Source organism: Ahaetulla prasina, chromosome 2 (genome assembly GCF_028640845.1).
Source record: "Ahaetulla prasina isolate Xishuangbanna chromosome 2, ASM2864084v1, whole genome shotgun sequence".
Lineage (NCBI taxonomy): Eukaryota > Metazoa > Chordata > Lepidosauria > Squamata > Colubridae > Ahaetulla > Ahaetulla prasina.
Genome location: NC_080540.1, coordinates 265,907,434 through 265,934,635, shown reverse-complemented (window position 1 = coordinate 265,934,635; position 27,202 = coordinate 265,907,434). Strand labels below are relative to the sequence as shown.

Genomic DNA, 27,202 nt, shown 5'->3' with positions numbered 1-27,202 from the left:
AAATTGAAAATATCCGGGGACCATGTTGTCTGGAAATTCTGACAGTTGTTGTCCCATCAGATATAATTTGACCGTGAGTAATATTTATATCTCTGTCTAAACCTAGAGCATTTCAATTATTTATTATGCATACATAAGTTACCAATGAGAAAAAAAGGCTAGAAAATTGCCGTATGAATTGATGCTCCAATTGATATATGTTGCATTGAAATCAGTGGATCTTATTTCATCCTAATGTGTTTTAGGATCAGAATGCCAGACTATAGTCTATAAATTGTAAATGGACCTTATGTTGCCGACACATAGAAGATTGCTTGCTTTATATAGTGATAAATAGTGATTAACAGCAAATGACTCATAGACGTGAAGGCAAATATAGTCCATATTTTATAAAGAGGAAACACCAATAGCCTTTAACAAGCAATAGAGTTGCCAAACTCCAGAGCCAATAACAGTGAAGAGATAGTTTTCACTGCAAGACCGTCTTTGGCTCTGCTGTTACATCTGTATAGGTATATAGGGTATGTGGGATTGGCCAGCCCCACTCTGTCCAGCAGAAAGGGTTTGTTACAGATCTCATCAGTTAAGGCAGGGCTCTCCAACCATGGCCACTTTAAGCCTGGAGGACTTCAACTACCAGAATTTCCCAGCAAGCTTTGCTGGCTGGAGAATTCTGGGAGTTGAAGTCCTCTAGACTTAAAGTGGCCAAGGTTGGAGACTCCTGAGTTAAGGAGTTTTGGCTGACTGAGTCTAGGAAAAAAGTCTTTTCTGCTCTGGCCACTGCCTGCTGGCACATTCTGCTGCCAGAAGTCTCCACCCTCTTGGTCTTCCAGAAGGGCCTGAGAACCTGGTTCTGCTGGCTGCTTTGGGTCCTCAACGGGAGTGTTCTATGGTGGAGATGGATAGAGAGATGACCCCATCTCTATGCAGTCTGTCCTCTTGGTTTTTAGTTTTTATTTAATATTTATCATTTTTAAATTATTTTTATATTTAACTTTTTATAATTTTTTAAACCGCCCAGAACCACTTCACTAATAAAATAGATGGCATATTAATTAATTAATTAATTAGCTCTAAGGCCAAATGGAAGGTCTCTACCAATGACATAAAATCATTAACTGGTTACAAAAAGAGCAACGGTGAGAATATACAAGGCATGCACTCACATTAATTCAATGGCATCACAAACTCTAAATTGTTCTAGATACGTATATCCCAAATAAGAAACATTTCATTCAACGTATTTAGTGACTACTAAATTAGTAAGCATCACTAGAAGAAGCGCAGATCATTATATTCTTTAACAAAAGAAGTGATCCTACATTAGCCCTTTTCAAGAAGTAAAACAGATTGCTATTAGTTAGTTCAGTCAGATACAATATGGAAAGCTCTGGAGCACACAAAGCAATAGATGTACAAACACAGAAGGGTGAGAATGTTAACTGAGTAGAAATACAATTACTGGGATATCCAAGCTGTATTAAACTCAAGCAATAACACATGGGGCTGCTGGGGCAGTCATGACCAAATGCTGTCTTTTTTGACTGTAATCTTGACTTTTTTTGATACCCACACTCCTCATGTGATGGTCTGACTGCTTTGTTTTGATTAACAGATTGCATGGTAAATGCCTTGAAGGAGTGCTTTTATTAAAGCTTCATTAGGACAAAGCTTCTCTGTGAAACTCTGTATCATTATTATTTTGCCAAATGTTATAAATATAATGCATCCAGCTTTATATTCTGAAACATGTTTTATTACACCAATATATCTTAAAAATGATTCATTGTTTTGTTTAACTACTGAATGAACACTTCTTCCATCTAAAAAAGGACCATTGTTACCAAAACTTGTCCAATGTAATATTTTGTTGAATTGAGCATAATTTTAGAACTACAGTATATAAATGTCATGAGATGTCAGAATGATCTGCTATTGATGTTCATATACAGAACATTCCAATTTCTCATTCCAATTTCTACCTATGCTCTTTAGTATCATGTGTAGTATATTCTAACATCTTTTTATACATAGCTATTAAAGGTTTAATATTTTTCTGTCACCTTGTTAAATCTCCAGTGCTAGAGGGGATTTAAAGCACTTATGAGTGCTTATCTGTACTTAGACACCAAAAATATTTTAAGCAAATATACTGTTATTCTGCACTCCAGGTTTTTGTTGAAAATGAATTCACGTTTGGATTCAAGACAAACTTGACCTAAATGTAAGAAGTCATTTCATTTATTTCAAATGTTCTATAGCTGAGACATAGAGTATATGATCAATGTGCACAAGGTATTAAATTCAGTAAGTATGTCTCTGGCTGCCTATCTTCTGTGGTTTACAACCTTGAGTTGTAAAAGAAATATAATACAGAGCAGAATTTTTGCTCCTATTCTAGACTGACAATCAGCCCATAGCTTGTACAAACACTACTACTGGTTTTGGGCTTGCTCTTGAACTTCTAATAGAACATTCCTTGTGCATGGAATAGCACTGACTTAATATTTGTCTCACTAGAAATAACCTTTACCCATATCAGAAGAGTTGAAAATGCTGCCAACATAACTGTTTCTTTAATATTTCACCGGCACTTTTTAATTTTTATTGTCCTTGACTTTTTATTGGAGTTTTATTCACTTCACTGCTCTCTATTTCTTACATCTCTTCTCTTTGTTTTTGAACTTCAGAAGCAGAGCTGCATAATATGGCACAACAGCAGGAATGCTTGATCAGTTATTCAAACAGCTTCCCCCCAAATCAATTCAGCTGCTTGAGTACTCAAGTGATATACTTGAAAAAATTGAAGGGATTCTTTGGAATGTTTAACATGAATACATAAGCAATGTCTACTGCTGTCCCAGTGTGCATGTCAGCCCCCCTTTTACAAGGAAAAACATTATTCTTTTGGAAAAAGAGGATAGAGGTGATCGATGCTAGAAAATAGAAGACAGGAAAGGCAGTAGCAAAGAAAAATCTACACCTTTTCTTGGAGATTGTTTAGCTACCAATTTCATAAGAATAAGAGAACATGCAAATAAGTCTGTACCCATCTCTATAATATGTATTTCAAAGGCAAATCGATCACAGATTATTGCAGGCTCCTGGACTGGAGCAGGATATACAGGCAAATACATACAGTAATAGAACTCAGAAGAAAAGAAGCAAACTAAAACAGCTCACGTCAATTTGCATGTTCTTCAGGTATGTGAATGTTTAGCTTCCCAAATTATTATTATTATTATTATTATTATTATTATTATTATTATTATTATTATTATTATTATTATTATTATTATTATTATTATTTATTGGATTTATAAACCGCCCTTCTCCCGAAGGACTCAGGGCGGTGTACAGCCAGGATAAAAAAGAACAATATACAGTTAAAATACAATTAAAAAACTTATTATACAGTATGGCCGAAATAATTAAGAATTAAGAATCTAAAAACCCCAATTAAAACCAGAGAAAAAATTTAAAATTTAAAATTAAACAATTTAAGAAAGCCCATACGAACAAACAAATATGTTTTCAGTTCGCGAAAAGTCCAAGGTCAGGAATTTGACGAAACCAGGGGAGTTGGACCCAAAGATGGGGGCCCCCACAGAGAAGGATCTTCCTCTGGGGGCCGCCAGCCAACATTGTCTGGCGGACGGCACCCTGAGAAGGCCCTCTCTGTGCGAGCGTACGGGTCGGTGGGAGGCATGAGGTAACAGAAGGCGGTCCCGTAAGTACCCAGGTCCCAAGCCATGGAGCGCTTTAAAGGTGGTTACCAAGACCTTGAAATGCACCAAAGGCAACAGGAAGCCAGTGCAGTCTGCGCAGGAGAGGTGTCACATGTGAGCTACGCGTGACTCCCTCTATCACCCGCGCAGCTGCATTCTGGACCAACTGAAGCCTCTGAGTGCATCTCAAGGGGAGCCCCATGTAGAGAGCATTGCAATAATCCAGGCGGGAGGTAACCAGGCGTGAGTGACTGTGCATAGGGCATCCCGATCAAGGAAGGGCGCAACTGGCGCACCAGGCGAACCTGGTGAAAGGCTCTCCTGGAGACGGCCGCCAAATGATCTTCAAGCGACAGCCGTGCATCCAGGAGAACACCCAAGCTGCGCACTCCTCCTTTGGGGCCAATAACTCGCCCCAACAGTCAGCTGCGGCTGCAGCTGACTGTATCGGGTGCCGGCATCCACAGCCACTCCGTCTTGGAGGATTGAGCTTGAGCCTGTTCCTCCCCATCCAGACCCGTCGGCTTCCAAACACCGGGACAGCACTTGACAGCTTCGTTGGGGTGGCCGGGGTGAAAAAATACAGCTGAGTATCATCAGCGTACAGTTGATATCTCACCCCAAAGCCACTGATGATCTCACCCAACGGCTTCATATAGATGTTGAACAGGAGGGGTGAGAGAATCGACCCCTGCGGCACCCCACAAGTGAGGTGTCTCGCGGTCGACCTCTGCCCCCCTGTCAACACCGTCTGCGACCGGTCGGAGAGATAGGAGGAGAACCACCGATAAAGGGTGCCTCCCACTCCCAATCCCTCCAACCGGTGCAGCAGGATACCATGGTCGATGGTATCGAAAGCCGCTGAGAGGTCTAATAGGACCAGAGCAGAGGAATAACCCCTGTCTCTGGCCCTCCAGAGATCATCCACCAACACGACCAAAGCTGTCTCCGTGCTGTATCCGGGTCGGAAACCGGACTGGAACGGGTCTAGATAGATAAATTATGCAGTTAGTATAGAGATTGCTGAGAATGCTGGAAATTGAAGTGTACACAACAGACTTTTATTGTTATTGCTGGGAAAGACTGAAGTAAAGAGGTAGTTAGAATTGATCTCTTGCCCAAGCAATGGTCCAGGTTGATCTGGAAAAATCAATGGCTTATATTGAGTTAATTTATTTATTTTATTTATCAAATTTAGAGGCTGCCCATCTCACTCATGAGTAACACTCAGTGATGTACAATATTATCTCATTCTACTCAAGTCTTGAAGAGATAACATGCATGATCCATCTGTTGTTTTTTTACAACTGCAATAAAATGTTCTCTTCTGTTGTAAAGCCTCACTGTCAATGGTGGGTTGCTCCTGGTACTGCCTGGTTCTGTAGAACTGGTAGTAAAAGCGGCAGGAGGCTCCACCCACCCGCCCGGATGTCATAATTGATGATCTGCACCTGCGCAGAAGCTCCCATTGTGAACCAGTAATAAAGGTAAGTAGAACCCACCCCTGCTCACTGTATATATGTACACACACATATGGGATGCTGCTTTGCTCTGTTAGTGGAATCTTGTTGATATATTGAAGATAAAAAAAAAAGCAATTCGTTTAAAAAAGCAACAAAAGCAACAATTACTTTTGTTCTGCATATATCAGTAATTTTCTCTACTTCTCCGTTCATGTTATTTACATCATAAGAATGGTTTCAAGTGCTTATTCTTTATTTATGATACTAACCATGCTGTTAAAAACATTTAAATTAGTTTAATGGGAATAGTTAATGTGGACTCTAAAATCGCACAAGTGCTTTACCAAATTCTGAGGCTATGTGGCACTAAATTTTAAGCTATAAAATAATTAATATACAAACAGCAGAAATGTAAGGCAACAGTTTCTACCCTTTCTTCATGCTGATTAACATAATACAGTATGCTGTTATACTAAAACAACATATTTTACCAGTGAGGTCTAGGCAATATTTTATTTGTCATGTTTTCTTTCTTTAATTTGTTGCACAATATGGAATACAGCATATAAAATACATATTAAATTACTCACTTCAAGAGTTTCATTAAAAAAAATCACACTGCTTTGATGGTCAAAGTGCAAGGCTTAGGCATCTGTCTGTAAAATTGGCTTACAGATTGAATTTGAATAATTAATTTTAATGTTTGGGATAATGCCCTGCAACATTAAACTTTAATTTGCTTATATATTTTGGTGCAGAAGAAAGAACATAGTTTTCAATATACAAAGTTCATTTAAAGGAAAATAGTGAAGATCCTTAGAAATTAGAAATGACATCATCTCCTTATTTTCAACGCACAATGCATCTATTGTTAATTGCCATATGGTTCTTTCAGAGTGGAAGATTTTGATGCAGTCACAGACAGACACATTGACAATCTGCTGATGTTGACAGGTATTTTTAAATAAAATATTTAATACATAAAATATTCAGCTTCAAGAAGCATCAGATAAGAACTACAGAACTAGGATTAGTAATAAATCTTCATGTTAATATTATTGTTGACTTTTGCTAGAAAACAGGAGCACTGTACCCTGTTATATTATACTTTCATTTTAGAAGCACCGAAGTGTGTCTATGGTGAAAGGATTATCTGCTGACATTACCGTTGCTCTGGGGACCACCCAGTTGCGGGCTCCATTCATGTCAGGAGTGGGTTCCACTTACCTTTATTACCGGTTTGCAATGGGAGCGCGCACAGATCATCAGTGATGATGTCTGGGCAGATGGGCGGAGCCTCCCAATGACATTACTACCGGTTCGCAAGAACTGGATCGAACTGGGAGCAACCCACCACTGATTCATGTCCCCATTAATCAGCCCACCAAACTGATTTATTATATTTTATGCTTTGCTATGGAATGTAGTTTATACTATGGATATTACTGGATTTGATAAAGATTGAACTATTTGCCTATTAATACAACCAACCATGGGAATTTAGGATCATCAGGATATAAATTTGAATAAAGAATTGTAAAAAGAAAAGATATGTTTGGAGATTATTCAACAGCATAGCAATTCTGAAGTTACATTAGACTAAGTGGTTTTATTATTCCTTACCAGGTTTTAAGTGCTATACTCTTGAGGTGTGAAAAGTTTATTAAAAAGTGAGGTGGGGGTTCTTAGTAGTATGTTATGACAGCTGACTGGAAGACAAGTCACAGTAAAAATGAAAAGTGGCTATTTTAAAGCTGTTCAAGGATTTTTTTTCCCCTTCAAAAAAAGAGGACCATCAGGAAGAATCAGAGTATAAGCAGAAAACAGGCTAGCAAAAATTATTCAGACACACTCTGTCTCTTTGAATCAGTACACAAACAGCACACAAGATGTACTTATTTACAAGACAATCTCCTTTTTCTAAACAGCGTAAAACATTAGCTGCACGTGAATAATAGAAATCGTTTGAATACTATAGGTAGGAAGTCAAATCAAGAACAGGATTACATGCTTTTGATGAAGTCCACACATCGTTAATATGTTAACGTTGAGAAACCCCGTTCCAGAGGATAGAAAGAGATTATGGAAGACCTTTTGGAAATAGAGAAAATGTGTAGTTGTCACCTGTATGTTGCACTTCTTTTCTGGTTATGTAGTAAAATGAAATGACCTGATCTCTTCTTTTGTCCTCTGCCACTGTTGCTGACTCACTTTTTCCCTTGCTTTAATTCTGGCTGATGCCAGCAATCATGATCAGCATTCTGCCTGATGAACTTGCAATGTAAATTAAATATATAATACTGGGCTTGGTATTGTTATATATCCTCCTGAAGGTGACACACATAAGTTACTGATGTGTGAAATGAATGGAATTGAAATCTAACTAGTAAAGCAAAGGATAACGATGGTAATTTATCTATGACAGGAAGCTAAAGAAGTACATGACGCAGATCAATCTATGACATAATCAGCATACATTCCATATGTATTATGATTTTGCACATGACACTTAACCTTAAAAAATAGTTTCCCACATGTTTGTTTATTTATTTAGTCCCTGGCTCTTACCCTCCCCCTTTCTTTTCTTATCTAAAATTATGGAACATAAAAATTACTAGTAGATTGTTGTTGTTGTTAGTTGCGAAGTCATGTCCGACCCATCGCGACCTCATGGACAACGTTCCTCCAGGCCTTCCTGTCCTCTACCATCCTCTGGAGTCCATTTAAACTCATGCCTACTGCTTCAGTGACTCCATCCAGCCACCTCGTTCTTTGTCGTCCCGTTCTTCTTTTGCCCTCAATCTTTCCCATCATTAGGCTCTTCTCCAGTGAGTCCTTCTTTCTCATTAGGTGGCCAAAGTATTTCAGTTTCATCTTCAGGATCTGGCCTTCTAAAGGGCTGTCAGGGTTGATCTCCCCTAGAACTGACTTGTTTGTTCGCCTTGCAGTCCAAGGGACTCGCAGGAGTCTTCTCCAGCACCAGAGTTCAAAGGCCTCAATTCTTTGGTGCTCAGCCTTTCTTATGGTCCAACTTCCACAGCCATACATTGCAACTGGGAAAACCACAGCCTTGACTATACGCACTTTTGTTGGCAGGATGATGTCTCTGCTTTTTAGTACGCTATCTAGATTTGTCATAGCTTTATACATATGACAATGTAATTTATTTTCACATATTAAAATTCAATCTATTTTGGGCCTGTAAAACTGAATTATATCTTCCAGCAGTGTTTTATAATCAGTAAACAGTTGTGATTCTTTGAAAAGGCAAGATATACAAGCATAAACTCTGTAGATTTCTGAAACTATTTTTTTCAGGGACTTAATAATTGCATGTTGAATGGGAGAGGAACCAATGGATTCAGTCTTATCCCATTCACAAATTTTCTACATGCATCATGTTGCATAAACCAATAGGGCTATAACTCATCAAATCCACTCATATCATTTACAATGTAAGGATTATGTTTCAAAGGAAATACTGCCATTTGCTGGTAAATAGAAACACCAAACCAGCATTAAGAGAACTGCTTTCATCCTAAATCTCATATATTTATTGCTGAAAAGTAAAGCATGCCACAGTCACATCTAAAATATGTATTATAGCCAAAGTATATTTTATGTGATTTATCAGAAAATATAATTTTTGAATTTATTATCTCACTTGGATCTGAGGACAACTATATATTTTGCAGCACAAAACAAAGATGTATCTCACAATCTTGTTCATCAGTTGTTGTAAGTACCATATATTGAATGCTGCTGCAATATCTTAGCTAGAAATTAACACAAACAAACTGATGTTTCTTTGTATAAATAGTATACATTTTTAGTATGGCAATGCTTCATCTTTCCACTGCCTGATGTTACCATTTGTACTGTAAATATACAATCATATTCATCTATGTAGGAGACAAAATAGGAGGTTGATGTATGAAAAAAGTTTGGGAGATGAAGTAAATGGACATTATTTTATCAACTGATTATTCATTTATCAAATATAGATTAGTACTACAGTCGGTCCTTGTAGAACTGGAACTGGAACTTCTGTCAGTAAGCGAAGTGGTTATTAACCAAAACATCATGTGACTGTGTTGTTTGGCGATAGCAATTCTGACAGTGGTTATTAGGGAACCTCATGCTTCTCCTGCCTCCAGCTGACCATTGTTCTCTTCACTTCCCCTGCCCTGTACTGGGCTTTCCAATGTTGCTCAGTTCCACACTGTGGGAGCTCTGTTGGTACTCATCAACAGAGGGGTCATCTCCAGCAACCGCCATCAGGCTCCTGGCAGATCTACTTCAATTCACCAGTCTCAGCCCATTGACAGCCAAGGATCACACATGTGTAAGTGAGCACAGTGTGGAGAGGTGAGGCAAAGGAGACAACGAAAGCCAACAATGGTGCTGGGGAAGCAGGAGCAAAATACAGCGGCCTCTTCATCTTGGCCATAAAATGTAGGGTGATCCAAAGAGCAGATATGGGGAATGGGGAAGATAGGCTTCTAGCAGAAGCAGTTCAAGCAGAGCAGGAGAACCTGAGCATGGGACATTGTGATGGCCATGAATGCGGACTGGTTGCCAAACATTCAAGCTTTGATTATGTAACTTGAGGATACTGCAATGACTACAATTTTGAAGACTGGTTGTAAGTCCACATTTTCAATGCCTTTGTAAATTTGAACATTTGCTGAACACATGGACTACCTGTAATTAAGCATTACCATAGAAATAAACAACAGTACAGAGAAATACAGAAAAAAATGAGCTAAATATCGTAATGTCACAGCAGACAGAATTCATGCTAACATGTTTCTAACATACATACTGGGAGAATGGTGAAAGATCTGGTAAGATTTTGACTAATTGCTAAAGCAAAAGAATGATAGGGTAGATTCCATTTGCTGGAGATGAAAGAAATGAAATATATAAATCTTTAATTTTTAAATTTCTATGAGGAAGAGGAGGAAGGGAGAAGAAGGAAAAGGAGAAGTGGGGGGGGGGAATGCTAACACAAAAGATTTTATTTCATTTTACATGCTACATTGTGGATGCATTATTTCATGCTTGACAGATTATGGGATCTATATAATTCATAATATTTTCCTTGATCATTGGCTTCTAAAAAGATCTTTGACATAGTAGTCTTTTAATTAAAATTAATTAAAGGAAGATTTGTCACTGCTAACCCATTTTTGCCCTGATTTTATTGGTAATGTAAGAAGAAAATGACAAATGACTTCCATTTATAATTTCCCAGTTAGGCACAGAATTTGCCTTTATTTTGTCTTAATCTTGCCAGAAAGCAGACTAAGATAAAACAACATGAAACTGATGCTTATGATGATAGATAGTCTTAAAATATTCTGGATTTTATATAATTTTATATATGTTGATTAATCTCTTAATAGCATAATGATACAACAAATGGACAACTTCACATCGCATCTTCACAAAAAGCACTTCATCTGCTTCTTTTATCCTCTTTATGCAAACTAGTGTAGTAGAAGCATAAAGCTGATTTACAAAATGTAGATATAATTCTAAATCTGTAATATGATGTGTCGTATTAAATTCTTATAATGCAGACATGAAAAAGACTATTAATAAATACAGTAAGACTCAGGTCTCTTGTAGGATGCAATGTCGTCCAATAATATAATTTCTTATTTGGAACTCATTTTTTTATCTCTTTCTATAATTCCTAATTCATGCTGTTTTTAATTCCAGCTCACCATTTCTTTATACTCATAGTAAAAGTAAATTTCTTTCCTTACAAGTGTAATTGTGCCAAAAAAATCCCAGGTGATCACTTAAGATATTTTGAGTTTTGTAACTGAAACAAAATTTATGGCTATAAGCATAGCTGCTACTTAAAAAAAAAAGACTGGGAAGACATCTACAACACTGTGTCTCTCTATTGCTAATTCTATATCATAAAGTAGAATAGAAATGATTGATGATGATGATACAATAAAATTGTATTTGGATGTAAAACAAACCCATTATGGGTAACAACAGATGCAGGTAAAGGTACTCATGCAGTTGGCATATATTGTAACAATATCGCAACATTTAGAAATGTGTTTATTCAGTTTATACAGTTGCCCACTCATACATCTCTGAATAGCAGAAAATAATAGAAGAGTTGCAAATGTAGATACAATACTTAAAATTGTTGCACCCTGATAATCAGACTATACTTTATTAAAGAAATCTCTAAATGATAAAATAATTTTGGCATAGATAAAAGGATAATGTACACAATGAAATAGAAAGATAGAAACAATAGAAAAAGACTCAGTGGTCCATCTGTCCTTTGAGTTTATTATAAATATAAGGCATATCACAGATTAGATGACTGATGGATGGACAAAAGACAGACATAAATAGACAATCAGACCAAGGACCAAGGATTAATGTTGTGGATTATGAATTTCTTAAATAGTATTTAAGTAGTTTAAATACTATTAAAATAGTATGGAATACTGCATTCACTTTTGGTTGCCACAATGTAAAAAAGATGTTGAGACACTAGAAAGAGTGCAGAGAAGAGCAACAAAGATGAATAAGGGACTGGAGGCTAAAACATACGAAGAACGGTTGCAGGAACTGGGTATGTCTAGTTTAATGAAAAGAAGGACTAGGGGAGACATGATAGCAGGGTTCCAATATCTCAGGGGTTGCAATTTTTGACTGAGTTATTGTGTTCTTCAATGCGTGCACTTATTCTTCTGTTGGTTTGTCTGATGTATGTGGTGGGGCAGGCGGTGCATGGGATTTCATATACTCCTTGATTTTCTAACTCAATTTTGTCTTTGGAGTTTCTTAGGATGGTGGATATTTTTCGGTTTGTGCAGAATGCTGTCTTGATGTTGTGTTTGTGGAGGATCTTGCTGATTCTGTCTGTGTTGCCTTTTATATATGGGAGGAGGGCTGTGCCGTTTTCTTGTTCTCTGTCTTGGATTTTAGTGGGGGGTTCTTTTTGGATTAGCTTGGTAATCTTATTTCTTTGGAAATAATTCTTTGGAAATCCATCCAATGGATTCCAAAGAAATAAGACTGAGTTCTTGTGTTCTTCAATGTTCGTCAAAAAAGAGGAACCAACTTCTTCCCTGGTCCAACACCTTAAAGCCACAGGACATGATATTGACTTTAAAAAGACCAGAACTATCACCAAAACTGAACACTTTAACAACAGAATAATCAGAGAAGCCATCGAGATAGAAAAATGCCCACACAGCATGAACAAACGAGATGATACCTCCCGCCTACCAGCCATTTGGAAACCCGCCCTTATTGACAAACGAGTCCTTAACACAAGGAATGACACCAGACCCACACTCATGAGGTCCACACAGAATGTCACCGCCACACGTCCACCCAGAAAGCAGACCCAAGCCCACACTGATCATGAAGCACGACCAAGGACCAAGGATTAATGTTGTGGATTATGAATTTCTTAAATAGTATTTAAGTAGTTTAAATACTATTAAAATAGTATGGAATACTGCATTCACTTTTGGTTGCCACAATGTAAAAAAGATGTTGACTCACTAGAAAGAGTACAGAGAAGAGCAACAAAGATGAATAAGGGACTGGAGGCTAAAACATACGAAGAACGGTTGCAGGAACTGGGTATGTCTAGTTTAATGAAAAGAAGGACTAGGGGAGACATGATAGCAGGGTTCCAATATCTCAGGGTTGCAATTTTGACTGAGTTATTGTGTTCTTCAATGCGTGCACTTATTCTTCTGTTGGTTTGTCCAATGTATGTGGGGGGGAGGCGGTGCATGGGATTTCATATACTCCTTGATTTTCTAACTCAGTTTTGTCTTCGGAGTTTCTTAGGATGGTGGATATTTTTCGGTTTGTGCAGAATGCTGTCTTGATGTTGTGTTTGTGGAGGATCTTGCTGATTCTGTCTGTGGTGCCTTTTATATATGGGAGGAGGGCTGTGCCGTTTTCTTGTTCTCTGTCTTGGATTTTAGTGGGGGGTTCTTTTTGGATTAGTTTGGTAATCTTATTTCTTTGGAAATAATTCTTTGGAAATCCATCCAATGGATTCCAAAGAAATAAGACTGAGTTATTGTGTTCTTCAATGCGTGCACTTATTCTTCTGTTGGTTTGTCTGATGTATGTGGTGGGGCAGGCGGTGCATGGGATTTCATATACTCCTTGATTTTCTAACTCAATTTTGTCTTTGGAGTTTCTTAGGATGGTGGATATTTTTCGGTTTGTGCAGAATGCTGTCTTGATGTTGTGTTTGTGGAGGATCTTGCTGATTCTGTCTGTGGTGCCTTTTATATATGGGAGGAGGGCTGTGCCGTTTTCTTGTTCTCTGTCTTGGATTTTAGTGGGGGGTTCTTTTTGGATTAGCTTGGTAATCTTATTTATTTGGAAATAATTCTTTGAAATAATTCTTTGAAATAATTCTTTGAAATAATTCTTTGAAATAATTCTTTGAAATAATTCTTTGAAATAATTCTTTGAAATAATTCTTTGAAATAATTCTTTGAAATAATTCTTTGAAATAATTCTTTGGAAATCCATCCAATGGATTCCAAAGAAATAAGACTGAGTTCTTGTGTTCTTCAATCGTGCACTTATTCTTCTGTTGGTTTGTCTGATGTATGTGGTGGGGCAGGCGGTGCATGGGATTTCATATACTCCTTGATTTTCTAACTCAATTTTGTCTTTGGAGTTTCTTAGGATGGTGGATATTTTTCGGTTTGTGCAGAATGCTGTCTTGATGTTGTGTTTGTGGAGGATCTTGCTGATTCTGTCTGTGTTGCCTTTTATATATGGGAGGAGGGCTGTGCCGTTTTCTTGTTCTCTGTCTTGGATTTTAGTGGGGGGTTCTTTTTGGATTAGCTTGGTAATCTTATTTCTTTGGAAATAATTCTTTGGAAATCCATCCAATGGATTCCAAAGAAATAAGACTGAGTTCTTGTGTTCTTCAATGTTCGTCAAAAAAGAGGAACCAACTTCTTCCCTGGTCCAACACCTTAAAGCCACAGGACATGATATTGACTTTAAAAAGACCAGAACTATCACCAAAACTGAACACTTTAACAACAGAATAATCAGAGAAGCCATCGAGATAGAAAAATGCCCACACAGCATGAACAAACGAGATGATACCTCCCGCCTACCAGCCATTTGGAAACCCGCCCTTATTGACAAACGAGTCCTTAACACAAGGAATGACACCAGACCCACACTCATGAGGTCCACACAGAATGTCACCGCCACACGTCCACCCAGAAAACAGACCCAAGCCCACACTGATCATGAAGCACGACCAAAGACCAGAACTATCACCAAAACTGAACACTTTAACAACAGAATAATCAGAGAAGCCATCGAGATAGAAAAATGCCCACACAGCATGAACAAACGAGATGATACCTCCCGCCTACCAGCCATTTGGAAACCCGCCCTTATTGACAAACGAGTCCTTAACACAAGGAATGACACCAGACCCACACTCATGAGGTCCACACAGAATGTCACCGCCACACGTCCACCCAGAAAGCAGACCCAAGCCCACACTGATCATGAAGCACGACCAAAGACCAGAGGCCAGACCGCAGCTGCAACATTAGCCATTTCAAACCCCTATGATCCATACATGCAGCAGACTGACACCCACTGTGAAGATGTGGCACAACCACGAACACGAAGCCGGACAGCAGCGGTGCAGCTCACCAGCTCAAATCCCCCTGCAACTCAGACTAATCTGAGCACAATCCAGCCCCCACCCAAACAGGACACACCCCCAGCCAATCAGAGCACAAAAAAACCCCATCCAATCAGAGCACAGCCAAGCTCCCACCCAATCAGTTCAAACTCCCACTAGCAGTTAAAAAGGAAGAAACAGCTGTAATCACACATTGCTCCCAGAAGCACGAAGCTGAAGCCTGAAGATGACAAATGAGACTTTGTCGAAACATCGCCAAGACACCTCCAATTTTACGTGGGAGAAAACCCGAATAACCAAAGACCTACATAAAACACCCGCGAAAACCTCATATATATATATATGAGTCCAAAGCAATGAAAACCAAAGAAAATGTGGAATAAAATGATCTTCAGCTTTTGATGAAAAAAAAGGAGAGAAAGATCCACTTGTTCTGGGGATGTACGGTGTTTCAAAGAATAGATAAAAAAAAATGTGAACGGTATGTGGAAAAAGGAAGGTTATCATTAGAAATGGACACATAAATGAATGCTTTTGTATCAGTGGTGGGTTGCTACCAGTTCACCCCAGATCAGGAGAACTAGTAGCGGCGGCAGTGGGAGGCTCCACCCACCCGTCCTTACGCTTCTGCACATGTGCAGAAGCATTGCGTACACACCCATGAGTGAACCGGTAGCGACAGCTTTTGAAACGTGCTCCTGTTTTGTATGCAAATAAATATGTATTTAAATAAGCTTCAATTAAGAAAATGTGAAAAATAAAAAGAGATTTATTTAAGTTTCTTGCCAAACTCAAATAATAGCAAAATAAGATTAGGGAGAGAGTACCTGGTACAGGTTTCCATAGGGACCTAATATTGAGACCAAATTTCTGTAACTCCCAAATACCATGCTAGGAAATTCTTATTTATTACTAGTTTATTTATTTATTTATTTATTATTTAAATTTGTATACCGCCCTTCTCCCGAAGGACTCAGGGCGGTTCACAGCCAAGTAAAATGCACAATACATACAATTAAAATACTAATAAAAAACTTATTTAAATTGGCCATAATTAAAATTTGGAAGTAAAACCCATTTAAAAACCCATAACTTAAAAAACTAACCCAGTCCAGCGCAGATAAATAAGTAAGTTTTGAGCTCGCGGCGAAAGGTTCGGAGGTCCGGAAGTTGACGAAGTCCTGGGGGGAGCTCGTTCCAGAGGGCGGGGGCCCCCACAGAGAAGGCCCGTCCCCTGGGTGTCGCCAGACGACATTGTCGGGCCGGCGGCACCCTGAGGAGGCCCTCTGTGAGAGCGCACGGGTCGGTGAGAGGTATTTGGTAGCAGCAGGCGGTCCCGTAAGTAACCCGGCCCTATGCCATGGAGCACTTTAAAGACGTTCACCAACACCTTGAAGCGCACCCGGAAGGCCACAGGTAGCCAGTGCAGCCTGCGCAGGATAGGTGTCACTCGGGAGCCACGAGGGGCTCCCTCTATCACCCGCGCAGCTGCATTCTGGACCAACTGCAGCCTCCGGATGCCCTTCAGGGGGAGCCCCATGTAGAGAGCATTGCAGTAGTCCAGACGAGACGTCACAAGGGCGTGAGTGACTGTGCACAAGGCATCCCGGTCTAGAAAGGGGCGCAACTGGCGCACCAGGCGAACCTGGTGGAAAGCTCTCCTGGAGACGGCCGTCAAATGATCTTCAAAAGACAGCCGTGCATCCAGGAGAACGCCCAAATTACGCACCCTCTCCATCGGGGCCAATGACTCGCTCCCGACAGTCAGCCGCGGACTCAGCTGACTGTACCGGGATGCCGGCATCCACAGCCACTCCGTCTTGGAGGGATTGAGCTTATATCCCACATTTATTTTGCACAAGTCCAGGCAATGTACACACTGCTCCCACTTTCTATTTTTTTCACAACAACAAACCTACAAGAGGAATTCTAGGAGTTGAAGGTTACATATCTTAAAATTGTCGAGTTTGAGAAATTTACTCTAGTGCAATAGTGACTGTTACTTCTGTTGCTTTACAAAGTGTTCATACAGGATTGGTCTTTCCAAGTTTATGATTAATATTAGATCTACCTGCACATAGAAATAAAGGTGTCAAATATTTTTATTACGTCCTTATCACATAAATGAGACATTTTAATTACTATTTCAAATGCCAGACATTTTAAGTTTCCTTTTATAACCAGTAATACATCATCTCCTTTTAACATATTGTCATGAAAGAAAAACAGAATCTGGAGTAAAGAAAAATAATATTTTTAATGCCTTATTGGTCAGCCTATTATCTTGTTCATACTCTTATTCATTGTTTTTCCTGTTCTTTCTTTCTTTTCTTTCATTATTCATATTGTATTTTATTGTTTGTTATATTGTAAGCCACCCAGAAAAGTTTGGAATCAGGCAGCACCTAAAATGAATAAATCAAATCAAATCAAATCAAATTACTGCGATTTCATCAAATCCAGAAGATATTACTTGTAAAATAAAGTTTTAGAAGACTTTTCTTTAGCTCTTCAGGTAATTATATCACTGTAGCTGGCTATCTGGAATAAATCTAATGCTTGTTCCAAGGTTCTGCATTTTATATCTTAAATGCTACATTAAAAATAAATTAAGCCCTTTTCTTTTTATTGAAATGGAACACTTAAATTCTATTGTAATTATAAACATTTTCATAAAATAAATAGTGAATGGAAGCTTTGATAATATAAAAGCAGTTTTCAAAATGCACTAGCATTTTAACCGAAGCACCAATATAGATTTTAATCAAAACAGTATGTATAATGATCCTGCTCAGAATCATATGCGAGACAACAAGGTAACTCAATGACACAGAATTTTACCAAATGCATTGCTGGGATATTGCCTTTGGATGCTATAAATGACTTTCACCATTAATTACTGCAATTAATGGGAAAAATATTATGTAAAATAAGCAAAGCTGATTATTTTTCAGACATGACATAGAGAACCATGGCAAAGTCATTGGATATAAACTATGTCAAACAAATAACTGTTAAAAATAAGCAACCAAATAAACAAAAATATTGCAAGAAGTTCTTTAGTTCTTCCTGCTTTTATAACTCCTTACTTTGACCAAGTCCACAACACTTTCTAAAATTACAGAAGAGGGAACTGAAATAATTTCATTTCTTTCTTTCACACTTGAAATATACAACTCAACTGTGATCTGGATCAAAACAACAATTCATACCTATTATAAACAATATTTATACCTACATGTTAGGGTTGATTTACTTTAAAGAAATCAAAGTTTTACAAAATTATTGATATCAGCTAAATTTGTCTGAAGCTGTTCTCCAGGAAGTTGTTTTGACAGTTGTTGTTTTGACAGTATTTGACAGATAGTATAGAAGGACTTAGATAGCATACTAAAAGGCAGAGACATCACCCTGCCAACAAAAGTATGTATAGTCAAGGCTATGGTTTTCCAAGTTGCACTGTATGGCTGTGAAGGTTGGACCATAAGAAAGGCTGAGCGCCAAAGAATTGAGGCCTTTGAACTCTGGTGCTGGAGAAGATTCCTGCGAGTCCCTTGGACTGCAAGGTGATCAAACTAGTCAGTCCTAGAGGAGATCAACCCTGACTGCTCTTTTGAAGGCCAGATCCTGAAGATGAAACTCTAATACTTTGGCCACCTAATGAGAAGGAAGGACTCACTGGAGAAGAGCCTAATGCTGGGAACGATTGAGGGCAAAAGAAGAACGGGACGACAGAGAATGAGGTGGCTGGATGGAGGCACTGAAGCAGTTGGCATCAGCTTAAATGGACTCTGGGAGATGGTAGAGGACAGGCCTGGAGAAACATTGCCCATGAGGTCGCGATGGATCGGACACAACTAACAACAACAACAACATAGAAAGGCAGGACTTCTGCAGTGAAAAATCTTTTAAATTTTGCTAAATTCATCGGAATGCTCATCTGGTAATTATTCTGACCTAGTTGAAGAATTGAAAGAGTTTTTAAAAATATGCCCAGGTATAATTTATTTGTTTTAATATTTCTTGATTTAATAAGAATTTTCAATGTCTTTTAGTCTTTTTGCTTTTTAAAACATCTTTTTGATACAATTTTAACATTGCTTTTACTTCTTGCTGCATAGTGAGCTGCACAATCAGTGTGTCCCGTTTCAGGGGTTGACAGAGTGTAGATTTGCATCATTCAGTTTCAGCTCATGAATACAGCTTTTTTCTTTCCCTTCCCTATTTATTAGTCTTACAGTATGAGTGTTTTCAGACATTCAGCTATTCTAATTTATGAAGCTGAGTTGAGCACATGATCCAGGTCTGTCATTTTGTCCCTTTCAACTTTAAAAATGAAAATCTGAAATGAAAATATAATCCAAGAACCAGCAGCCAAATGCAGTTACGTTACCCCAACAATTAATTAGAAACCTTATGCAATCAAGACACCTAATACAGCTAGTATTCCATTATCAATACAAAAAGGAGGTGATAGAATTAGAGAGATGGTATTTTTTTTCTTCCTCATGCTTTGAAAATTAAGTTCTTTCAGATCTTTTAAATCACATTGAAGAAGATTTGGATGAAGAATCATCAAGAAAAAGAAGGCAGTCTCATGATGAGGATCCTCCCAGCCAGACAGCACAATCTTACTAAAAGGTAAAGGTTCCCCTTGCCCATATGTGCTAGTTGTTCCCGACTCTAAGGGGTGGTGCTCATCTCTGTTTCAAAGCCGAAAAGCCAGCACTGTCCAAAGACATCTCCGTGGTCTTGTGGCCAGCATGACTAAATGCCAAAGGCGCACGGACGCTGTTACTTTCCCACCAAAGATGGTCCCTATTTTTCTACTTGCATTTTTTATGTGCTTTCCAACTGCTAGGTTGGCAGAAGCTGGGATAAATAACAGGAGCTCACCCCATTACGCGGCACTAGGGATTCTAACCGCTGAACGATCGACATTTCGATCGACAAGTTCATCGGGGTCAGTTGACCTTTTGATCTTAGCTGCTGAGCCACTAATATCTTCTAATTCAGACATACTGCCAATGTGACAGGGATAATATTTGCATATCTAGCTTGTGAAAATAAGAAACTCAACCAGGACGATTCACTTGGAATCAGTCATAATCCTGATCTCCTTCTGGTGAACCAACCCTTGCTTGCTATTCTACTTCAAAGCAAGTTTAAGCTTATTTGTTTTATTTTATTATTTTATTTGCTGCTCATCTTACCGCTGGTGGTGTGTATATGTGTGTGTATATGTCATGTTATAACCATAAAAATCCTTAAAAACTCATTACAGGTGGGGAGGGCAGGGGCAGGGTGGGGAAGGAATTGGGATCTGTTGTTACTCTATCAACCACCTCCACTGTGCTGCTCCCCCATTAGGGCCCCAAGCTAACTAGCAGAGCCAGGTCTGGAAGCCCTTATGAAGGGAGAGGAAGGTTGGGGCTAACTTCACATGGGGGAGGGCAAGATATTCCAGAGAGCAGGTACAATAGCAAAGAAGGTGCTTTTCCTGGATATTAAGCAGGATGTTAGATGTTGGAATGAGAAATAATCCTTTCCTTGATGTGTTAAAGAAGTTGTGTTCGTCTTGACAAAACAGTTTTAAAGCTCTTTCCCACTGTATGCATGGATTTGTATTCGTGTGTATCAATGGTGGGATTAAAATTTTTACTACTGGTTCTGTGGGTGTGGCATGGCTTGGTGGGTGTGACAGGGGAAGGATACTCTAAAATCTCCATTCCCTCCCCACTCCAGGGGAAGGTTACTGCAAAGGTCCCGATCAGCTGGGACTCAGGAGGCAAAGAATAGATGGGGGGCAGGGCCAGCCAGAGTTGGTATTTACCAAACTACTCAAAATTTCTGTTACTGGTTCTCCAGAATTGATCAGAACCTGAGGTGGGTTTCAGCTGGTTCTGACCAGTTCTGGAGAACTAGTAGAGGAAATTTTGAGTAGTTTGGAGAAACGATAGTAAAAATTCTGACTGGCCCAGCCCCCATCTATTCTCTGCCTCCCAAGTCCCATCTGATCGGGAGGAAATGGGGATTTTGCAGTATCCTTCCCCTGGATTGAGGAGTGATTGGAGATTTTACAGTATCCTTCCCCTGGATTGGGGAGGGAATTGAGATTTTACAGTATCCTTCCCCTGCCATGCCCACTAAGCCACCCCTACCAAGCCATGCCATCTCCACCAAGCCACACCCACAGAACCAGTAGTAAAAAAAAATTGAAACCCACCACTGGCTGGAATGTTCCCAATCTGCTGGAACATACTTCACTGATGTTCAATGAAGAGATGTCATGCACAATCATGCTGTGCATGTACACAATCCCATTAATCTTGATTGACTTCTACCTTTGAGGGAGCTATAGAATAGAATAGAACCTAATGAGAAGGAAGGAATCACTGGAGAAGAGCCTATTGCTGGGAAAGATTGAGAGCAAAAGAAGAACGGGACGACAGAGAACGAGGTGGCTGGCTGGAGTCACTGAAGCAGTAGGCATGAGCTTAAATGGACTTCAGAAGATGGTGGAGGATAGGAAGGCCTGGAGGAACGTTGTCCATAGGGTCGTGATGGGTCGGACACAATTTCGCAACTAACAACAACAAATAGAATAGAAACAGTGTCTTGCTACAATTCTATATGGTGGAACTTTTAAAGCATGATTTGCACAGGCCTAGCAGTTGCTAACTTCATCTTCAAAAATAAACAATAAAAATACATTGTCAAAGATGTCTGAGTCCACATCAAAATACTTTATGAACTGCAAATGATCATTCATTTTCAATAGGCATATCATGCCCTAGAAAGATTTTATACACTTTGAGGCAGAAGAAAAATGGGTATAATTTTTCTTAGGCCGCCAGGAAACTCTGAATGCAAAAGGAATCAATTTATATATGTAATCAGGTTCCCAACAGAAGAACATTTGAAACACAAGCAATATTTCTAGGTGAATTGATAAGAGCTATTATTGCAACTCCCTGCCAATCTGCACCAACAGTATCACCTATCATGGAACAATTCACATGAAACTAGTGTATATTGTCTTGCACAAGTTTTGTTTCGGAGTTTAGCAAAGTCAACAAAAATGAAGCATATCTTTCGGCACTTTCTATAGAAGGCACTATTTTGTCTAGGGGAGTCAAGATTCTTCTGAGAAACTCTTGGCATCCACAGTCAAAAGCCTTTGGTGTTTATTATGGGGAAGAGGAAATGTATTACAAAAAATCAACATATCCTTACATTTCAGCTGGAGACATTAGGGCAATAACAGGTAAAAACAAAGCTCAGTTTCCATAGGGATTCAAAGGTAGTTTGTCTCTTTTTAAATTGGATAAATTAAACATAAATCTAAGTATATTAAGCTTACTAGAGCAAAGCAGTTGGAAAATCATGCTGCTGAATTTAGATTTCTGTTACTCATTTTCCACAGTATAATCTCAGGATGAGGGAAAACATTTGCACATTAATTGGCCAATTCATTTTTTTTCAGTTGTAGCTAAGGAGAAGAAGATTAAAAAGAAAAAATCCAAATTAAAATCTGAGTGACCATTTATTTGCTTTTTGTGTCAGAGTTGACTCCTGGCAACTGGCTGGTCAGGTCCTTGCAGTTTTCTTGGCAAAATTTCAGAAGTGGTCTGCCAATGGTTGCTTACTAGATCTAAGAGCAACTGACCCAAAGTCTCTCAGTTGGCTTTGTGGTAAAAGCAGAACTAGAACTGGGAGTGTCTTGCCTGGTGCTTTAACCACTTTGCAAACTGTCTTTAACCACTATGCAAACTATGCAAGCAGTCAAAACTAAAATAATTAAAATCAACAAATGAAATCAATATGCCAATGCCTGTTTAACAGGTAAATTTTAGGAGCCTTTAAAAAAATGGTTGAGGAGAGTACAGGTAGTCCTTGACTTACAAGCATAATGGAACCCAGAATTTCCATCATGAGTCATGTCAGTCATAAGTCAAAGCACCGACACGAGTGGGCCCAATTCTATGACTTTTTTTCTTCTGGCAGCCATTAGGCAAATGCTGCAGTCATTAAGTGACTGTGGTGGCTGTTAAACAAATCAATGAATTCATATGGCTGTATTTTTTCTAGAAATTAGCCAACAAGGCCGGAAACCAGGAAAAGAGCATCATAAATTGCAGTCACATGACTATAGAATGCTGCTATCAGTCATAAAGATGAACCAATTGCCAAGTGCCTGAAATGCACTCTGGGACAGTTCCATAAGTAACATTTAGAGGACCCATTAAAATTAAGCAATCTGTTGCCCCAAAGGTGCTTTTTCAGGAGGCAACTGGACTTTCTTGTTTTTTCTTTGAAGATGGTTCGCTTTTCATCCAAGAAGCTTCTTCAGCTCTGACAGGATAATGGGGAATGGAAGGATTTATATTCCTTGCTGACAGCTGGTCATTTGCATCGTTGGATGTGTCATGTACAAGCCACACTTACCCTGGCTCCGCAAAGAAAGAAAATGTTGCGATGCATTGCGATACGTCATGTGATGAGATTGAATTTGACATCTGTGTTTTAGAGCAGAGGTCTCCAACCTTGGTCACTTTAAGACTTGTGGACTTCAACTCCCAGAATTCCTCATCCAGCAAAGCTGGCTGAGGAATTCTGAAGTTGAAGTCCACAAGTCTTAAAGTGACCAAGGTTGGAGACCCCTGTTTTAGAGGGTTGTTGAAGCACTTGGAGGTTTATCTGTGACCTCAGGGTCACCTGAGTAGTGCTCCTGGTTCCTGTAGTTTGCATTTTTTCTTTTTTTCCTCCTGGAAATCCATTCCTACTCCCACACCATTCAAAGGTGTTCATCCCATTTGGAGGTGGGGATTGCAGACAACAGGAGCCAGAAACACTACTCAGGTGACTCTGAGGACACAGATAAACCTCCAATGTTCAATGAGCCTTTAAAAGGATGCAAATGACAAGCTATCTGCAAGGAATATAAATCTTTCCACTTCCCACTATGCTGTCAAAGCTGAAGAAGCTTCTTAGATAACAAGGGAAACATCTTCAAAGGAAAAAAAAGAAAGTTCAGTTGAAAAAAGCACCTTTGGGACAACCATGACCTGGATGAATGAGAATCTCCACAGACTTTAAGCAACCAGTTGTTAATCAAGGACTATCTGCGGGTCTCTCAACTTAACAGGAAATGCATTTTAAAGAAAGGGAATAGCTACCAGAAGATTTGACTCCTACTTGCTGAAAGATGAGCTCAGAACAGCTATTGCTGAATTTTCTCAGGTGAATCCAATGAATGGTGGCAGCAAAAGACTTTTATTCACTACACCCAAATTATTTATGGCTTTCCAAGTCAGAACCAGTTTCTTTCATTTCTCTCACAAATGCTTTGTTTTTAGCCTAGGTGCAACGCACTTTCTTCTACAGATTTCATTTCACAGTTGACCAAACAAGGTAGCCTATAGGCAGATGAGCAGCCTCTTTTCATTTGGTTCAGGAGCATCCTGGTTATCTGTAGAGCAATGACTTGTGTGAATCTAAACACACCATGTGCAATAATAAACACACGGGCATTGTTAGTTCTTCTTTTTCCCCTTCTCTCTCTACTAAGCTCAAAGCGAAGGCAGTAATACAGTTGAAATGCTTAGCAACCACAGATAAAAAAATAAAAGACGTTAATAAGTCATAATTTATATGTGAGATGATTGCAGGGGGTTAGTAGCACATTTCTGGTATAGTTAGGCTTCATGCTGAGCATCCTTTCCCTTCCGAACAGCAGATTCAAATCACTGCCATGTACAATGTTCCTAATATGTAAATTGAACAGTGACTTGTCAAACAGTCTTCTGTATGGTGATTTGTTGCACTTTTATATATTAGCCTATACAGGAACTTCTGTAAATCATCCTATCTCTGAAAACAAGCAATGTGAACAGCTTCTTAATAGTTTCACAGTGCTGCATCAATCTTACCAGAGCCAAACACGGTAGAGAAATATAGATCTAGAGCCTTATCACCCAGTCTAATGAAAGAATTTGCTATCAAAAATAAACAAGTAAATAACATCAGGTTCCATATGGAGATGGAATAAGGGTGTTTTTTTTCTTTTGGAAATCCAAAAGAATTTTTGTTAATCAAATCCAAGTAGTCAATCTCTTTGACAAATAGTAAATTACAGTTCTATGGCTCTTGTGAATTTTCATCTGAATAATTCAATTTGCTTCAGTAAATCTGATCTGGTACATGTGTTTCAAAAAATATTTAATTAAAATCAGAATCTATGCTTCCTTTGCTGTGACATAATATGACATAGCCAGCCAATCAGCTAGAAAAACTTTCCAGATGGCATCTGTGGTTATCTATTATTCAGCTCATTTCAGATAGACTTCTAACAGCACAATCAACTTGATTATACACTTACTCAAATTAAAGTTAAGCACCCAGATTTACAGAGATTTATCCACATAACTGCCTCCATATGGATAACAGAACTATGGAAATGGAAATAAAAATTGGATTTCAATTTAGACACTTATAATCAGCTGGAAGAAGTGGTAGATGTTGTGTGTCATCAGGTGCTAGTTATTACCTATAAAACCCTGTATGGCACAGGGCCTGCCTAGTTGAAAGACCACTTATCTCCAACTGTTTCTGCCCATATAGCATGTTCCAGCAGATTGGGAATATTCCAGGCAGTGGTGGGTTTCCAAATTTTTTCTACCGGTTCTGTGGGTGTGGCTTGCTGGACACCCAAGCCTGTGGGTGTGGCTTGGTGAATGTGGCATGGCTTGGTGGGTGTGGCAGGGGAAGGATACTGTAAAATCTCCATTCCCACCCCAGTCCAGGGGAAGGATACTGTAAAATCTCCATTCCCTCCCCAATCCAGGGGAAGGATACTGCAAAATCCCCATTTCCTCCTGATCAACTGGGACTTGGGACCCAGAGAGTAGATGCGGGTGGGGCCAGTCAGAATTTTTACTATCGGTTCTCTGAACTACTCAAAATTTCTGCTACCGGTTCTCTAGAACTGGTCAGAACCTGCTGAAACCCACCTCTGATTCCAGGTCCCCTCCATGAAACGGTGCTGTCTTGTGGGACCTAGGAAGTCTATCTTCTCTATTGCAGCCCCACTCTCTGGAACATCCCGCTCAGAGTTAATGACAGCTTACCTCTCCTAAGATAAGCTTTAAAAATAGCTCTTGTATTGTTGTTGTTTTTTGCTACATTATATTATTTTAGATCTGACCGGCTGCATGAGCCAGTGCTTTTAACTTTTAGTTTTTATATATTTTTATATTTTCCCTACTTTTATCTGCTACTCAGAGTCCACTGGAGTTGGGCAATCAATACATTTAAATAAATAATAAATAAAACTTTATTTCCCTTCCACTAAAGACTGGAACCCTTTTGCAGCAGAGAAAGTGCAGAGAAAGACCGGAAAATAGAAACCCTGGTGTTTTTGTAGTAAAGTTCTTTTCACGGAAACTGTTTCTGTCTGATACTTGAGTCTACCTATTTCAGAATGGCTCCTTGATCTGCTCTGTAGCATTTCTAAGAGAATAGAGGGAGTCTTGAAGAAATAAAGCTGATGAAATCTGTTTTTACCAGTCTCATAATATGTCACTATTGGATTGGCATCTAATGGATGTTTATCATTTAATTTCCTCCAAAGGAAATGTTAAGCAGAATTTCTTATTCAAAGGCAAATAAGTAGAACCTTATGGTACCATTCTTGGAAATGTTTATATTGTCTTTTCTTCAAATGAACATATAGTGATAAAAAAGAGAAATATTTGATGATAATGTTGGCTACTTCTTAAGGATTGATGTTATTCCTCTTGAATGGAGAAAACTTAGTACAGCCTACCAATCAGAACAGAGCTGAAAGAGACCTTGCAGGTTTTCTAGTCAACCCCCCTGGTCAAGCAGGAGACCCTATAGCATTTTAAACAAGTGACTGTCCAGTCTTTTTTTAAAAACTTACAGTGATGAAGCACCCACTATGCCTGAAGGCAAGCTGCTCTACTGGTTAATTGTTCTCACTGTTAGGAAGTGTCTCCTTTATTCCAGGTTGCTTCTCTTCTTGATTAGTTTCCATCCATTTTTTCTTGTCCTGCCTTCTGATGCTTTGGAAAATAAATTGACCCCCTCTTCTTTCTGGCAGTCTCTCAAATACTGGAATCATGTCCCCTCTAGTCCTTTTTTTCTAGATTAGGCAAACCCAAATCTTGCAACTGGTGCTCATGTGTTTTAGTCTCCAAGCCTTTAATCATCTTAGTTGCTCTTCTTTGCACTTTTTCCAAAGTCTCAACATCTTTTTTGTAATGTGGTGTAATGTAGCCTATGTCATA

General features: G+C 38.9%; 1 protein-coding gene across 1 annotated transcript in view; it reads right to left on the bottom strand.

Moving 5' to 3' along the window:
- The window catches only part of EDIL3 (EGF like repeats and discoidin domains 3), a 290,594-nt gene that overhangs the window by 31,985 nt on the left and 231,407 nt on the right, over window positions 1-27,202 (bottom strand). The gene's annotated exons all lie outside the window — the stretch shown is intronic.